The following is a 7,131-nucleotide window of genomic DNA, read 5'->3' as shown; positions in this document are numbered from 1 at the left end:
TACATTTTGGGGCTCGTCCGGGATCCCTGGGTCAGTACCCTCGCAAGCACCTGTTGAGTGTTCCACTGTATTGGAAACAATTGTCTTTATATTTTGAGGAATTACTGTTTGTATAATGGCTAATATGTCGGATTTGTTGGGCCCCAGTCCTGCAGCCCCTAGCTCAGGGGCGGCAGCCTCAGCCAATGATTGGGCACAAGCACTGGGGCATATATTGGAAAAGATTGTGTTGGCCTATGCTCGTCAAACTCTTGTCGTAAGTTAAGGTTATTTGCTGGGAAGAGGAGTTTGAACCCTGGTTGGAGCATACCACTGAAATGCTGCGGGGAGTGGGCGTACCTGATGTAGAAAGCGAAGATGTCTAATAGAGAGCCTTAGTGGCCCAGCATTAGATGTGCTTCGCACCTGAAGCTCATTGACCCTAAGGTCAGTGTGAAGGACTGCCTAGAGGCCCTTGATAATACCTTTGGGAGCGTGAGAGCCCTGAAGACAGTTACTGTAAATTCCTTGATTCCCGACAGGAAAGGGGTGAGAAAATTTCAGCCTATATACAGAGGCTGGAGAGACTGCTTCAGAGAGCTGTTATGAGGGGAGCAGTGACTGCTGAGCAGATGGATCAGACCAGACTGGCTCAAGTTGTAAGAGGACTCGGTATCAGAACCCGATCCTACTTCATCTCCGACTAAGAGAACGGCAGGATCATCCCCAAGTTACTCCCAGCTGATAAAGGAGGTCAGGAAGAGGAAGAAAGGCAGGCTGCCAGCGAGTGTTGGGAAGCCCAAACATTGGAACCAGCCAGCACAACGCCACTGCAAATGGCCAGTGTACTGATGGTGAGCACTACAGAGGAACTTGCCCAACAAATGCAGGTCCTGGCAGAACGGATAGCTGAGCTGCAAAGCACCGTTGACCGAGCTAAGATTTCCAGGAATAAGGAGCCTCAGACTGTGACAATGGAGAAGTCAGTATCTAGAGCCACTGTCCCACCCGGCGAAGGGGAAAGGGCAATTCTTTTGCTATCGGTGTGGCCAGGATGGGCACAGTGCTACTAACTGCCATAAGGAAGAGAACCCCTCCTTAGTGTACGAAAAGCTGAGGAGCAGTTGGGAGAGACCCAGTAGCGGCCGGAAGGTCTGGGGACAGAGACCACCTAGACCTACAGGATTTGAAGATTCCCCCAAAAGAGACCGTCCAGCTGGGATCCCTGCAGGACTGATAGGGCCGAGCAGAGGTCATGGTGAGGATTGAAGGGGTGGAGTGTAAAGCCGTGCTTGACACTGGATCTCAAGTGACTATTATATTTCAGTCATTCTACCAACAGATGCTTAGGCACCTGCCTATACAGCCACTGACTGGCATTGGTCTGTGTGGCCTCAGCATGGATGAATACCCCTACCAAGGGTATGTCATAGTGCACCTGGAATTCCCAGAGGAGGTTGCTGGGGTAACGGAAGAGGTCGACACAGCTGCCTTAATATGCCCTGACCTAAAGGGACCTCTGATGTGTCTGTGCTGATAGGGACCAACTCCAGTCTCTTCAAGGTGCTCGCGGATTACTGCAGGCGACGGGCTGGAGACCAGTATCTGAGTACCCTGATGATCCATACGCTTTGTGCTGAAGCCTATAGGAAGATTGAGAGTGCTAAAGCGGAGACATCTGAGCTACCGATTGGGGCACTGAAGTACATGGGCACAACCCCTTAGTAGTGCCCGCAAGGACAGAGCAAGAGGTGCTTGTCATGAGTACCAGGCTGAAAGGCAGTAAAGGGACATTAGCAATGATAGAGCAGCCAGTTGAAGGAGAGCTCCCGGAAGGAGTGCTGGTCCCCAGTGGAGTCATAACCCTACCTGCTGAAGCCCAGGAAAAGGTGACTATACTGATTGCTAATGAAACAAGTCGAGATGTTGTTGTGAAGCAAGGACAAAAGATAGCAGACCTCTTCGAGCCTGAATCAATTGTGAAACCCCAGTGTGAGACTCAAGTTCCGACAATAGACCCAGCAAAGTTTGACTTTGGAGATTCACCATTGTCGGAGGAGTGGAAAAGATCGTCTGAGGAGGAAACTTTGTGAAAGACCCAAGGTGTTCTCACTGCCTGAGTGGGATGTGGGATGTGCAAAAGGAGTAGAGCACAACATCAGACTACATGACTCCCGACCCTTAGAGAGAGATCTAGGAGGCTTGCTCTCTCCGAGATGGAAGATGTGCGACAACAACTTCAAGAGCTGGCTGCAAATGGCATCATTACAGAGTCCCGCAGCTCATACGCCTCACCCATTGTGGTGGTCCGTAAAAGAATGGGAAAATCCGGATGTGTATTGACTACCGCACCCTGAACCGCCGTACAGTGGTTGATCAGTACACAATGCCTCGAGTCCAAGATGCTTTAGACTGTTTACTGGGAAGCCAGTGGTTCTCTGTGTTGGATCTTCGGAGTGGATACTACCAGATCCCTCTGGGTGAAGAAGATAAGGAGAAGACAGCCTTCATCTGCCCATTAGGGTTTTATCAGTTCGAGCATGCCCCAAGGGATTTCTGGAGCACCTGCCACATTTCAACGTCTTATGGAGAAAGTTGTGGAGACATGAATTTACTGCAAGTGTTAGTTTATTTGGATGACCTGATTGTGTTTGGAAGAACTTTGGAAGAGCATGAAGAAAGACTTCTTAAAGTGCTTGATAGGTTGGAGGATTATGGTTTGAAGCTTTCAATTGACAAATGCCAGTTCTGCAGGACCTCAGTGAAGTATGTGGGCCACATCGTGTCCCAAGAGGGTGTGAGTACTGATCCTGATAAAATAGAAGCACTCACTACATGGCCACGTCCAAGCAACTACAGAGAACTCAAGACTTTCCTTGGGTTTAGTGGCTACTACAGATTTGTAAAAACTATGCTACAATTGTAAAACCCTCAATGATCTTACCAGGGATATCAGTCCAGCAAGAACAAATCTAAGACCAGGAATAAAAGGCCTTCCGTGCAGAGACACTATGGCCCCTTGAACCCTTTGGGCCACGGTGGAATGAGAGATGTGAAAAGGCTTTTCGAGAAATCATTACTTGCCTAACTCATGCCCCTGTCCTAGTCTTTGCTGACCCAAGCAAACCATTTATCCTGCATACAGATGCCAGTTTGGAGGGTCTGGGAGCAGTACTGTACCAGGAGGCGGAAGGCACGCGTAAACCTGTAGCCTTTGCCAGCCGAGGACTGTCTGATAGTGAAACACGCTATCCCACCCACAAGCTGGAGTTCTTGGCCTTGAAATGGGCCATCACTGAGAAATTTCGAGACTACTTGTATGGTGCTCAGTTCCAGGTGTGGACAGACAACAACCCACTGACTTATGTGTTAACAAGTGCTAAACTGGATGCTACAGGGCAAAGATGGGTGGCGCTTTGGCTAGCTATGACTTCAGCATTCAATACCGATCAGGGAGAAGCAATGTAGATGCAGATGCATTGTCCAGGCGTCCACAAGCACCAGGAGTTGCTGTGATACCCACGGATGGAGTGAGAGCTATTTGCAGTGTGAGTCGCCGAGCCAGAGGCCCATGAGAGCCTTCATGGATGCGTTGCTGAAGCTTTGGGACTGCCCCTGAATGTGCCTTCTGCTTCAGTGAACTATATTGCTTTGGACCAATCTCCCTTGCCCGTGCTCAATGCGGCTGACTGGCAGGAAGCCCAGCTGCAAGATATTGACATTCGTGATACGCTACTTGCCAAAAGGGAGGCGAGGCCCAACTGCGGTTGTCCCACCTACCCCAGAGGGCAAACTACTATTGAGAGAATGGACCAAGCTAAAACTGATTCAGGAGTGCTACACCGTGTGACCACAGACCCTCTACAAAGGCAACGGAACCAACTAGTGCTGCCAAAGAGTACAGAGGCCTGGCCATGAGGGCCCTGCATGATGACTTTGGACATTTAGGGATGGAGAGGACCCTGGAACTTATCCAGTAGGTTCTATTGGCCCCGGATGGCTGAAGATGTTCACAGGAAATGTGAGACCTGCGCTCGATGTGTTCAAGGAAAACTCTGCCCACGAGGGCTGCATATCTGAAGAACATTACCAGCAACAAACCTCTGGAGCTGGTTTGCATTGATTTCTTGTCTTTAGAAGTGGACAAGAGGAATATTGGGAACATTCTGGTCGTGACCGACCATTATACGCGATATGCGCAGGCATATCCCACACGTGATCAGAGGGCCACCACTGTCGCTCGGGTACTTTGGGAAAAATATTTCTCAGTTTATGGATTCCCAGCCCGGATACACTCGGATCAGGGACGAGACTTTGAGAGTCACCTTCTGAAGGAGGTGCTGAGGATAGCAGGAATTAAAAGTCGAGGACAACGCCTTATCACCCGCAGGGTGACCCTCAGAGAGGTTCAACCGAACCCTGTTGGATATGTTAGGGACTTTGCGGCCAGAGCAGAAGGCAACCTGGAGCCAACATGTTGCATTTCTGGTGCACGCCTACAACGCCACCAAGAATGATGCTACGGGAGTCACCCCATATCTCTTGATGTTTGGCGAGAACCAAGATTACCCATAGACCTGTGCTTTGGTGTATCAGAGGATGGCGATAGCTATGAAACCCATCAGCAATATGTATCCCGACTACGAGAAAAGCTGCGGGATGCTTACCACTTAGCTGCATCTGCAGCTCAGAAGAATGCAGATCGTAACAAACATCGATATGATGCTAGAAATGCGTCCGCAAGAGCTCCAGCCAGGGACAGAGTCCTGCTGCGAAATTTGGGTATTGCTGGCAAACACAAGATAGCTGACAGATGGAAGGCAATACCTTACTTGGTGATGGAAAAGCTAGGAGACCTGCCGGTCTACAAGATCAAACCTGAAGAGGGTCCAGGGCAGACAAAGACCGTGCATAGAAACCTTTTGCTCCCGGTGGGGGAATTGGTAGGCAGCCCTTATGAGATGGGCCACACCAGGGCAATTGGGCAGAACAGGTGCTGTACCAAAGCCACTTCCCAACGTGGACAGCCAGCCTCCTGCAGCTAACCTACCCCTACTCAGCACATCTGAGAGTGAATCTGAGGAGGAAGACACAGCCATGGTGTATCCTAGGATGAAGACAAGATTGCAGTCTCGATCAGCTGAATCAAAAGAGACTACCTCCTCTTCCGCCCTAAACCCTATGGCAGAAGTATTTAGGCCCATTCCTGACACTCCTGAGCCACTGGTGGAACCCCCATGTAATGACTTACACAGATTATTGGACAGTGGCGACATACAGATGGAAGATGTCCCAAGCACCTTCGATCCTCCACGGTTAGAACTAGAAATGCAGGGGCCTATGCCAGTATCTGAGGGGAACTCACAGGAAACCTCCCATCCGTCACTCAGAGGATGTCCCCTACCACAGCAACAGAGTTTCTTCATAGGCGAGACAGAGTAATAAGACCAGTGAAACGGCTAACTTACGATGCACCTGGGGTGATTAGTGAGGAGCCAATACCTTTAGCACACAGGTTTGTGAAAGCTAAAGTGGGCTATCTGAGGCCCTTTGGAGGACCAGTAAGTTGGTATAGTAGGGAATGTGATTTGTCGGGACGACAAATTCTCGGCTGGGGAGGATGTAAGCAGAGTCAGGATGAGCCCTACCCTGACATCTGGTGGTACATTATGAGGAGTGGGCAAAGGAATTTTAGGAATGTGCATTTGCATTGGTAAACCCACTCCACTTAGCATAACACACAGCAGCATGGGAAGGTTATTTTCACACTGTGGAATCCCCAATTTCTTTGTTATTGGGGCAGGAAGGAAAAAAAAGGGGCTGTTACCTTAATTATGTGAATGAGGAACTATGAGACTGCTTTATGACAGAAATGACTCAACCTACATTAAATAGTACTTGCCAGACAAGGGACAGGGGTTCCAAAACCCAGTGAAGGGAGAGAGGCTGGGGACTGGTGTGTACCTGATGGTATGGGCCCCTTTTGAGGGCCTGGAACACCAATTGCACTTCCTCCTCTCTCCACTGTTAAAGAGCAGAGCTAATTTTGAATCCTTTAGGAGTCCATCTAGAGGCTGCTGACCTGAATTCACGTTGGGCCATGTGGCAGTGGGGCTCTCCTACTACAAGTTGAAATCACTAAAAGAGCTAAGCTTACTAAGCTAAGATCACTGAGTGCTGTGTTAAGTGGTAGGAGAGCCTGAAGATCTATCACCAAGCAGCTGGCAGAGCGGAGCAGTTTGCAGCACGTTGGAGCAGCCCATGGAACAGTGAGCAGTGTGGAGCGGTTTGTGGGGGACGGCTGACGTGGTTCACGGGTCTGCTGGAGGAGCGGCACAGCTGGTGGAGTGGAGCCAGTCGTGGTGAAGGCTGCAGCAGAACTCCACGGAGAAGCGGGGCAGTCGGCCCTGGCCCACGTAAGGTGTCCCTAGCACCCTGTGTGCCCCATTTCCACCCAGGCTGGGGTAAAACTCTGCAGATAAACTTTTGAACTCTGGGGTGGCACTGACCGGAGACTGAGACTTTTGGGTTGTTGGACTTTGGGGTGATTGGACTTAAGACCCTAAGGACAGTGCCAAATGTACTTGGAGGGGGGTTTTGCTTATGGTTTGTGTATAGTCCTGTTTGTGGTGTCTCTCCAACGTGATGCCACATTGTTTCCCTCCTTTATTAAAAGGATTTTGCTACACTCAGACTTCGTGCTTGCGAGTGGGGAAGTATTGCCTCCTAGAGGCGCCCGGGGGGGTGGTAGGTAATTCTCCCAGGTCACTGGGTGGGGGCTCGAGCCGGTTTTGCATTGTGTTATTGAAACGGAACCCCTGGATACTGAACCCGGCCCTTGTTGCTGCCAACTCAGAGGGGCAGAAGGGTTACACTTGTAAGGGTACGTCCACCCGCCAAGCCAAAGTCTACATATATTAGGTTGACCTACAGCCACCACAGTAATGACTGCAGTAGACGATGTGCACACTACCCTGCTTGGGTTGCTAGGGTGCGTCCTCACCAGGAGCACTTCCACCCAGAGCCTGTGCAAGGATATTTTGCGCCCTAGGCAAAACTTCCACCTTGGGTCTCCTGCCCCCACCCCTCCACCCAGGGGTGAGCTGCAGACGGTTCGCACTGGTTCGGGCGAACCGGTTGCTAAAATTAGAT

Source organism: Mauremys reevesii, linkage group 15 (genome assembly GCF_016161935.1).
Source record: "Mauremys reevesii isolate NIE-2019 linkage group 15, ASM1616193v1, whole genome shotgun sequence".
In the NCBI taxonomy this organism is placed as follows: domain Eukaryota; kingdom Metazoa; phylum Chordata; order Testudines; family Geoemydidae; genus Mauremys; species Mauremys reevesii.
The sequence above is the reverse complement of the archived record's forward strand: the minus strand, read 5'-3'. Positions refer to the sequence as shown.